The sequence below is a fragment of the Dermochelys coriacea genome, chromosome 1, assembly GCF_009764565.3.
Source record: "Dermochelys coriacea isolate rDerCor1 chromosome 1, rDerCor1.pri.v4, whole genome shotgun sequence".
NCBI lineage: Eukaryota > Metazoa > Chordata > Testudines > Dermochelyidae > Dermochelys > Dermochelys coriacea.
The window spans coordinates 199,958,597-199,969,551 of NC_050068.2; the positions used below are offsets into that span (position 1 = coordinate 199,958,597).

At 43.0% G+C, this 10,955-nt stretch overlaps 1 protein-coding gene across 6 annotated transcripts in view; it reads right to left on the bottom strand.

The window, feature by feature from the left end:
• Positions 1 to 10,955, bottom strand: part of NME7 (NME/NM23 family member 7) — a 162,769-nt gene that overhangs the window by 142,410 nt on the left and 9,404 nt on the right. Inside the window, exon 2 of one of the 6 annotated variants that reach the window (XM_043511697.1) lies at positions 4,557 to 4,692. The exons of the other annotated variants lie outside the window; for them this stretch is intronic. The gene's annotated coding sequence lies outside the window, so the exon portion shown is untranslated. The remainder of the gene's footprint in view (positions 1 to 4,556; positions 4,693 to 10,955) is intronic. 6 annotated transcript variants of the gene reach the window in all.

The window sequence follows — 10,955 nt, forward strand, 5'->3', positions numbered from 1 at the left end:
AACCATTCTAGTCTGGCACCCTCTGGACCTGACCGGTGCCGAACCACGGGAGATCAATATTGTAGCGAGCAGGTCTCTTTATTTTTATCTCACCAAGGCGAACAAACAGAACAACGCTTGCAGCGCCACCTAGCCAAGGTTTACCGGCTCTCTTCATAACAAAGTGTTAGTGTTGTTACACAATTTTACTGTATTGGCACAAGGAAATAAGTAGATAAAGCATAAAAAAACGTAAAATATGCAAAAGAAAGAGATAATAAAGGTAAATCTATAATTTACTCATGTAAAATGATGCCTGAATTCTGCTTCCAAAGTGATGTAACAAGAACTACTATAATAATTTGAGTTACATCTGGGGTCTCTGCTGTAGGTATATCCAGGGTAGATGAAGTGGAGGCAACAGGATTTTTGACTCTAGAGTGTTGCTCACCGCTCCTCTTCGCTACCTTTAACCAATCTTCCAGCTTGGCTTGTCTCAGGTATTTTGGTTTTTCTTTAATGAATTTTTCTCATATCATGTAGAGAGACATGATCTCTTGCTCAGAAATGAAATGTCTTTGCTCCAATCCTTCTATTAAATTTGTTGCCAACTGAATATAGAAATTTTTTGTGCAACATCCTCATCATCATCTTCAACAACATCACTGGTTTCTTCATTATCTTCGTTTTTTCCCTGCTGTACCATTTGCACAATTTCCTCATCCGTCATTTGACTAGCAATTGGTGCATCTTTGTTGACTTCCATCCAGTCTAGAAATTTTCCTCTCCCAAATCCTTGGGCAGCTCAAGCACTACAAGGTGGGACATTCTCCATTAACACACTAACAATTTTTTGGTTTTCAGATATTGAAATCCAGTGAACTCGGACTCGTCGTTGATGTCAGGACTGTCCTCGAACATTAGGGCTTGTCACAATTTGTGTCTTCCATTCTTCAGAGTAGATGGAGTTATTCCTTCCCAGGCTCTAACTAGTGTCCAAATCATATCCTTGAGGTTAAATTCTTTCCTAAATGTTGTCAAAACTTTTCCCATCATTAAGTGATATCAGCAATTGGTGCATAAACTCGGACTTGTACATACACTTAAGGGATCGTAAGATACCCAGATCACGAGGCTGAATCAGTAAGGTACAGTCTGGGGGTAAATACAATCCCACCACATTATCTTTGACTAGCAGCTCTGCTTTATGGTAGGCAGAGCAATTGTCAAGAATCAGCACAATTCGGCACTTTGGATCCAGACCTACTGAGGTGCAATGGGTTCTTGCCTGAAGTAAAAATATTTCTCAAACAACTTGAGACATAGATTAGTCATTATCCATCATTTTTTGTTGCCATGGTATATTACTGGGAATATTTTCACCCCTTTGAATGCCCTTGGGTTCACACTTTTCCCAATAACTATGAGCTTGCATTTGTGCATGCCGCTGCATTGCTACAACCAAGGACAGTTACCCTGTCCTTCGACTCCTTCGTATCAGATGTTGGCCCCTCTGCATCAGTAGCCAATGTTTTTTCTAGGCATACAATGCCAATAGAGAGCAGTTTCATTGGCATTGTATACCTGTTCTGGGGAGAACTACTCATTTGCAACTAACTGTGCAAACCTGTCAATGTACTTAGCGGCAGCTTCCATATCTGCACTTCTTTTTTCACTGCACACACAATGTAGACTAATGCCATGCCTGTTTTTAAATTTCTGAAGCTATCCTTGTGAATAGTCAAACTCATGCTGCAGGTTAAGTTCTTTGTGGAATATTTTTGCTTGTACCATCATCATCTCGCCTGAAATGATAACACCTTCATTCCTACGAAGCTTGAACCCATGTATAAGTGCACTATCTAAATTGCTGCTTTCCCCCCTCCTTCAATATCTTACAAACACTCATACTTCTTTTACTGTCACTTTTGGCAAAAAGCTTAAGGATTTGACTCTTTTGCTTCTTCAAATCATACACTGTAGATGACCCCACATTGTAAAACTCACACAAGGCAAGTACCGATGTGCCCTTTTCCAATTTCTGCAACAGTTACACCTTTTGCTATATGGATATTGACACATGCTTATGCTTAGCAGCATTACCAACACTTCCACTGCTTGCTGGTCTCTTAGAAGACATGTTTAGGGGCAAATTAGAGCTAAATAACAGCACGGAACACCGAAAGCCAGGATTGGCAGGACTTTGCTGGACAGCGGGAAACTTGCCCCCCAATAGGCGGACATCTAGCGAACTAAAATCATGCCGAACCACTGATGTTGCCAGACCAGAGAGTGCCAGACTAGAGAGGTTCAACCTGTACCAGTGCACTGCTCTGTATACACCAGTGAGGCAAGGTCTTTACAGGAGCCCTACCTCATTTACTGCACACATTACAAGACGCATCTCACAAGGCTGTAGAAAAAAGTTACATTATAACGTATCACTTGAAAAAACTAAATTTGATGATATAATTAAAGACTTCAGGGAGATTTTCAAAAGTGTTCAGCACTGGCCTAACTCTGCTCCAACTGAACACAAGCAGAGTTTTACCATTAATTTCAATGGAAGCATAGCTAAGCTCTGATCCAGCAAAGCACTTAAAACACATGCTTAACTTTAAACATGAATCATCCCATGACTTGGGCTACTCACATGATTAAAGTTGAGCACATGGTTTTTGTGCTTTTCAAAATCAGAGTCAAAGGGGCAGAGTTAAAAATACTGCTGTCATTCATTGTTAAACATTTAGGTCCTGATCCTGGAATGTGATGATTGCAAGCAGGCCCTTGAGCACCCCTGTGAATGTGAATGGCACCCCTGTGAATGGGGCTCTACACAGGGTGTAGTCTGCATGCATTTCATTGAGGGATTGGGAATGTGATGATTGCAAGCAGGCCCTTGAGCACCCCTGTGAATGTGAATGGCACCCCTGTGAATGGGGCTCTACACAGGGTGTAGTCTGCATGCATTTCATTGAGGGATTGGGCACTTACTATGCATGTAACTATTTCCAAAGCTCAAAACTTGGCCAAATCAAAACCAGTGTTCATGGTAACCCTGAAAGGAACTCCTCTTCTATAAATTCTTGATCAAATTTCAGCATTCAGCCTCCAACTATTTCAGCACTAAAGCTGTTCAAAACAACACTGAAAGACTTTCTTTTTTTAATGCGGGGAACTGTGTATTTTCCCCCCTACTTTCCTTACGTTCAAAAGTAACAGCCCCATATTTACTCAAACTTGTCACTAAATATTCATCCTCCAGTAGAGGCCAAGTTTGGAAAATTTCAGAAAGTTACCAACAACTGAAAAAACAGTCTTTGAAAGGAAACATTCACAAATCCTGAACTATAGCTGTCAATAGTGTTCCAAGCTATAATTTTAAAGTCCAATATGATATTTAAAATTTCTTCAGTTTATCCCAGCTCTTAATAATCTTTTGCAAGATATTTTAGCAAGAATTGCCCTACTTGGAACCAGAGGCAAGGCAAACAGTGACCTTCAGCCAGCTGATTCCAGAGAGTGCTACTACCAAGTAGTTTGCATGAAGGTTCCAAAGAGCACACATTCTGCATTTACCTTGAACATTCTGAGTATATAATGGCCTATTAAACATTTATTACCCTATTTATTACCCAAACAACGTTGCCAACACTTCTCTTATTCACCACTGTGGGCATATTGAGCAAGCACTTATTCTGCACTACTGTTTAACCAAATGGGCTCCTCCCAAAGCTTGATAAAGTTAAAAATACTCATTTTACCTCGAGTTGTGTTAAACATTAACTTGAATGTAGTTTAGCTAAATCCAGATTTTAGCCAGCACAGACCACATTCTGTAGACTACTCTGCAGCCATAAATCTTTTCTCAACCTTTTTAGTGCTGGTGACCCCCCCCCCCCCTTTGGACTTAAAAATAATTGCCCCCCACAAGACCTGAAAAAATTGGGACCCCTTACCTTAGATATCATTAAGTAAATTATGAATAATACTCAGGGCCGACATTAAGGGGTGGCAAGCAGGGCAATTTCCCAGGGCCCCACAAAGCTAAATTACATGCTTCAGCCTCAAGCCCCACCACCTGGGGTTCAAACACGAACCCCACCACCTCGAGCTGAGGCATATAATTTAGCTTTGCGGGGACCCCTGTGACATGGAGCCCAGGGCAACTGCCCTGTTTGCCATCCCCCAACACCAGCCCTACATTTGCAACCCCCCTAAACCCATCCCACAACTCCCCTGATGGTCACAACCACCAGCTTGAGAAATACTGCTCTATTATAAAGACAGATGGACCACAAGTTAAATTTGAAATGGATTTCTTATGATGAAACCTGTTCAGCATTTTCCCATTATCAGGTTGTAAGATAAGTAAATTACTTCAGGGAAAAAAAGAAGTTAAATGGAATTACAAAAACACTATTAAACCTTGCTAATCCTAATCAGCTCAAAGGCTAATTTTATTACGATTTCTTTTTAAAATGATTTAATACATTCACTTGCCTCCTAGAACTTAAGACAGTTCATACTAGACTATTTCCCCTCTCAATTAAGGAAGGGTGTTTTCTAGTGGTTACCGGAGGGGACTGGGCAACGGAACTCTGCCATCAACTTCCTGGGTGACCTTGGGCAAGTTGCCAAGGGTTATTTTCAGAAGAACTGAGCACAGACAGCTCCCCTTGAATTCAAACAGAGATTTAATGCTCAGCGCCTCTGGGAAAAAAATTCAGGTTATTTGTGCCTCAGTATCTATCTCAATGTGTAAAATGGGAGTACTAATACTGACCTACTTCAGAGGGATTGTAAGGCATAATTAGTGAATATTTATGAAGTACTTGGTTTCGGAGTGGTAGCCGCGTAGTCTGTATCAGCAAAAACAACGAGGAGTCCTTGTGGCACCTGAGAGACTAACAAATTTATCTGGGCATAAGCTTTTGTGGGCTAAAACCCACTTTATCAGATGCTTGGAGTGGAAAACGCAGTAAAGAGGTATAATAAATATACAGCATATGAAAAGATGGGAGTTGCCTTATCAAGTGGGGGTCAGTGCTAACGAGCCAATTCAATTAAGGTGGTAGTGGGCTATTCTGAACACTTGACAAGAAGGGAGGAAAAATCACTTTTGTAGTGCTAATGAGTTCAATGTAATCAAGGTGGCCCATTTCAAATAGTTGACAAGAATGTTACCATCCTGCCTGTCACTCAGGCCCACAACCTGGGCATCATCTTTGACCCAGACCTCTCGAGAATCTCACATTAAGTCTATGTTTAAATGTTGCCAATTCTTTTTGCATAACATTTCTAAGATGCAGCCTTTCCTATCCATCCCCAACCAAAGCTTTCATCCAGCCTCTTATCGTCTTATATCTTGATTACTGTAACATCCTTCTCTCTGACCTTGACAAATGCCATCTTGCCCTGCTCATATCCATTCACAATGCTGCTCCAAAGATCATTCTCCCAGCCCAGGGGTCAGCAACAACTGACAGCTCTTTGGCTGCCCCCTTGTAGGCTGATGTTTTTTTGATGGGGTGCAAGGTATAGGCTCTGGCCGGGAAGCGCTTACCACAGGCAGCTCCCGGCCAGCGGCGCAGCAGGGCTCTGGCCCCACGCCACTCCTGGAAGCTGCTGGCATGTCTCTGCGTGCCCCTTGGGGGGAGGGGGAGAGGGAAGGCAGCGGGTCTCCGTGCGCCGCCCACACCCGCAAACACCACAGCCGCAGCTCCCATTGGCCAGCCCCCGTCCAATGGGAGCTGTGAGGATGGTGCTGGGGTCGGGGCCAGGGCAGTGCGCAGAGCTGACTAGCCCCCGCCAGGGGCATGCAGAGACGTGCCAGCAGCCAGCCGCTTCCGGGAGCAGCGTGGGGCCACGGCATGCAGCCTGCCTGAGCCCTGCTGCACCGCTGGCCAGGAGCTGCCTGTGGTAAGTGCCTCCCTACCAGAGCCTGCATCTCCCACCTCCCAACCCCCTGCCCCAGATCAGAACCCCCTTCTGCACCCAAACTCCCTCCCAGACCTCGCACCCCCCCCGTACCCCAATCCCCTGCCCCAGCCCAGAGCCCCTTCCTTTTATATTCAAACGGCAGAAGTCACGTTAAAAAGTATTGGTGAGTACCAATAACTTTAATACATTCAATTATTATTAGTTGATAAATTCTAACTCTACAAGTAGCTTTGCATGTGATGTGGCTCTTGAAAGATTTTGGTCAAAGACAAAAAACAAAAAAATAGCTCTTCTTCTTTGAAAGATTGCCTACTCCTGTCCTAGCCCATCCCTAGGACTGAGTTACCTCTCTCTGTGAATCTGTTCACTGGCTCCCCGTTCTCTATTGCATCTAAAACAAGCTGTCTGTCTTCACTTTCCAGGCCCCCACTCCACTATCATCTTTCATTTGCTATTGAGCTCTTGCCTTCTGCCTCCAATCAGCCCACAATGCCAGCCACCATCATCTATTTGTTAAGCGTTAAAACAAGCACCTTCATGCTTTCTCCTGTGCTGCCTCATGCTTGGGAAGAGCTCCCCATAAACACAAGCAAAGCTACATGGTCCTTCTTCAATTACCTGCTTAAGACTCTGTTTAACCACGAGAGACCACTGCCCATCATGCTGGTAGTGACTCCTTTGTACTCCTGTCTATATTTATCTATTGTCTCTTCTCTTATACTTCGACAGTAAGCTCTTTGGGGCAGGGGACCATCTTGTTTGTTCTGTGTTTTACAGTGCTCAGTACAACAGGGTCCTGGTCCATGACTGGGGCTTCAAGGTACTATAGAAATACACATAATAATAATAGAAGCTGCTAGGCTGGCTCATCCTCATTGCCAGCTGTTTTTTACAAGCCTCTATGAGCTTCTTTCCAGTGATGGAACTTGATACCTGTAGAAGCAGCTAGAAACAAGTTAAAAACAGAACTATAAGACCAGCATGCACTCAGTGGACCAGAGTTTGAAAACTACTAGAAGGTTCTAGAAGGTTGTTGAGGAAAGATAGATTGAGAGTAGAAATGTGTTCAAGCTGCAAAGATGGGCTCCAGAACCAAACTTCCACATAGTGTGGGGATGTTCAGATTGGGGGAATTGGTTCAGCCTAGTAATGAGAATGAAGTGATAGAGAAGGGCAAAACATAATTTAATTAATACTGGCGTTAAAGTTTGGCACAGGATTGCAGCTATATATACATATTTCCAGAGACAACCCGTGTCTGTCGATAGTGGGGGGCAGAGCGAGGGCAGCCGGCTTCAGCTGTATCACTGAGCATGCTCAGTTCAAGCCAAGCATTGCCTCTGCACACTTCCTCCTCAGCACACCTTTCTTCCAGGCCTTTAAAAATAAAATCCCCTGCCAGACAATCCCACACCTACCATCACTGAACTCATTTCCTCTCTGAGCAAGAGTCCACACCTCTCTGAATCTCCCCCCCCCCCTGCACTCTTCAATCACTTTTCTTCCCTTATATCAATGAAACCATTACCAACTCAATTTCCACTGAATCTGTCAGGCTCACTCAAAACAAAAACCTATCACCCACAATTTAATAACACTCACCCATCCAAATCCGATCTCAGCCCCAGAGTCAAATTACCCTCCTCCCATCAAAATCACAAAACTGGAATGCACTGAGACAGATTTGAACTAGGCTGATGTCTCCTCTATATCATGCTAAAATAAAACCCCATATGCGCCCACCCCCAAACTCTAGGGAAGTTACACTCCAGAACCAAGCTTTGCGCTTTCACCCATCATTTCTAGTCTCCAACCTTTTCTTTAGAAAAAGGTTTCTCCCTCGGTTCTGATCAACAGCAACTAACTGGCCTTGTCCTCAATGGAGGCAGAGCCATGCTACCTTCAGCATAGCAAAACGGCACGATAATCCTTTTCAACAAGATTGCACCTAGTACTATTTTTACCCAATTTCATAGTACTTGGTGGGAAGTGGATTCTTTCAAAATGAAGTGGTTAAAATTAATAAAGACAGTGTACACAGAACTCATAATACACAACTGGGCAACAGACCCGGATCTTGAATAAACCTTATCAAAGCTATGTCTCTGCAAATAAAGGAGTGCCACCTAGTGTTCATAGTGGGGCTGAATGCTTCATTTAAATACTGTCAAATTAGAGGCATTATCCAATTTCTTATTACTTTATTTAAGACATATGTAGCATGTGGGTTAACATTGTATAGTAAACTATACTTAGAAAAATAATGAGTTAACAGGAGAAAGTCAAAGATGAAGGCTTTATAAAGCCAAAATTTGAGGAGCAATGTACACAAGCATTCTAGAAATTATAAGTAGCATGGACTGGGGTGTCCTAGCAGTCAAGTCCTCTTCACCCAGAAAACGTTTGAAACACAGGGGATGTGGTTGAGTCTTTATATCTTGTCTCCAAAAGTGCCAGTACCACATGCTTCAGAGGAAGATGTGAGAAATCCTATGACAGTCACTTTTGGAGTAACCAACGGATAAGGGAAATTTCTTTCTTACTCCAGGCATATAACAGTTATCATGAGTTCTGGAACAGAAGGATTTTGACATTTTGTATACATTTATCCTGTGTAATGAAAGTGTGGATGTTATTATCCATATTAATATCTGCTAAGCTCCCATCCTTAATTATGTCATGTGGCCCTGAGTCCCAAGTGTCAATTATAGTTCCTTTTAAAACTATTTCCTTTTGTTAGTTTTTAATTTGACACCTTTCAGCTTCATTGGCTATGCTAGGACTACTGGATTTCATCCCTGGATCTTCCATGGACTTTCTGGGTTACCGTGGGCAAGTCACTTAAATGGGGAAACTGAGGTAAAAGCGTTTAACAAACAAAAGCATTACTGAGAGGTGCTTGTACTTCAGAAGTCACCACACAAATTCAAAGTATTATTAACACTACCATATAAAAACAAAAAATGTGTTATTCTAAAAGGAAGCTATTTTAAAAGTGCCAACCAGCAATGACATCTAAGCACAAGTGTTAAAAGCACAGATGAGCCTGAACATCCTCAAGTTCTGGAGCGTTTAAAAAGACAGAATTATGTATACTTAGACTTATACATGCATCCATTAAAAGGAGCATGTATATCCCTTTTTTTTATGCTCCTTAACAGTTTTCAAACACACAATCATAACAGAAACCATTCCTGTAACCAATGTTTTGAGGCCTGTGCCCATCTCTAATTAAACAGCTCACAGTACACAACCCAAAGGGATCATTTTCAGCAGTGCCTTTTTTAGTACTACCATTCAAGGGACTAAAGTTAGTTTTTCTGGGAGCCATATGAGATTGCACTGTTTGTAGGTGAGGGTTGTTTTATTTCCAAGTTCCTTTTAGCTGCAGGACCAATTATTGCATGTGAGTTTAAAGTCTGTAAGTATCCAGAGAGTTAATAGCCACAGTGCACAATGAAAGGCATAAAATTAGGATAACATTGCTCTTTCCCCTTTGATTTGGGGCATCCCACTCACCGGTTTTCTAAATCTTCATACCATACACACAACTGCTATTTATGAAGGTTTTTTCATTCAAGAAAGAACACAAGCCAACCCAGTTTATACACTATACATTAAGATGGGGATAAGGAGGGATGACTAAAACAACTGAGAAGTTTTGGAGGTCGGGGACAGCTGGGGGAAAGCAGTTGTGTGAAATATAGAAAGGATCTCAAGTCACAAAATTCCAATCAGTATATAAAAAAATTGCATCCCAAACACTCCAGTACTTGTATCACTTATACAGTGGTCACTAAAACAAAAGCACAAAATCACAGAGCCCACTCCTGCAAATACCACTAGGTACAATGCTTATTTCCATAAGTAAGCACATTTGTACAAAAGTAGCCTAATTAAACAAAAATGTAAGTTAATACCCTCCTGAGCAGACTCAGTTAGCAGAAATCTTTGTTCAGTTCTTCCAGGGTTGCGCCCTTTGTCTCACCAGCCCTTTGTATCTCGAAGCCCTGGTCTACACTAGGCGTTGAGGTCGAATTTAACAGCATTAAATCGATTTAACCCTGCACCCGTTCACATGATGAAGCCCTTTTTCTCGACTTAAAGGGCTCTTAAAATCTATTTCCTTACTCCACCCCCGACAAGGCGATTAGCGCCAAAATCGGTTTTGCTCGGTCGAATTTGGGGTACTGTGACACAATTAGACGGTATTGGCCTCCAGGAGCTATCCCAGAGTGCTCCATTGTGACCGCTCTGGACAGCACTCTCAACTCAGATGCACTGACCAGGTAGACAGGAAAAGGCCCGCGAACTTTTGAATTTCAATTTCCTGTTTGGCCAGTGTGGCAAGCTGCAGGTGACCATGCAGAGCTCATCAGCAGAGGTGACCATGATGGAGTCCCAAAATCGCAAAAGAGCTCCAGCATGGACCGAACATGAGATACGGGATCTGATCGCTGTATGGGGAGAGGAATCCGTGCTATCAGAACTACGTTCCAGTTTTTGAAATGCCAAAACATTTGTCAAAATCTCCCAGGGCATGAAGGACAGAGGCCATAACAGGGACCCAAAGCAGTGCCACGTGAAACTTAAGGAGCTGAGGTAAGCCTACCAGAAAACCAGAGAGGCAAATGGCCGCTCCGGGTCAGAGCCCCAAACATGCCGCTTCTATGATGAGCTGCATGCCATTTTAAGGGGTTCAGCCACCACTACCCCAGCCGTGTTGTTTGACTCCTTCAATGGAGATGGAGGCAACACGGAAGCAGGTTTTGGGGATGAGGAAGACGATGAGGAGGAGGTTGTAGATAACTCACAGCCAACAAGCGGAGAAACTGGTTTTCCCAACAGCCAGGAACTGTTTCTCACCCTGGACTTGGAGCCAGTACCCCCCGAACCCACCCAAGGCTGCCTCACGGACCTGCCAGGCAGAGAAGAGATCTCTGGTGAATGTACCTTTTAAAATATTATACAAGGTTTAAAAGCCAGCATGTTTAATGATTAATTTGCCCTGGCATTCGTGGCTCTCTTGGATA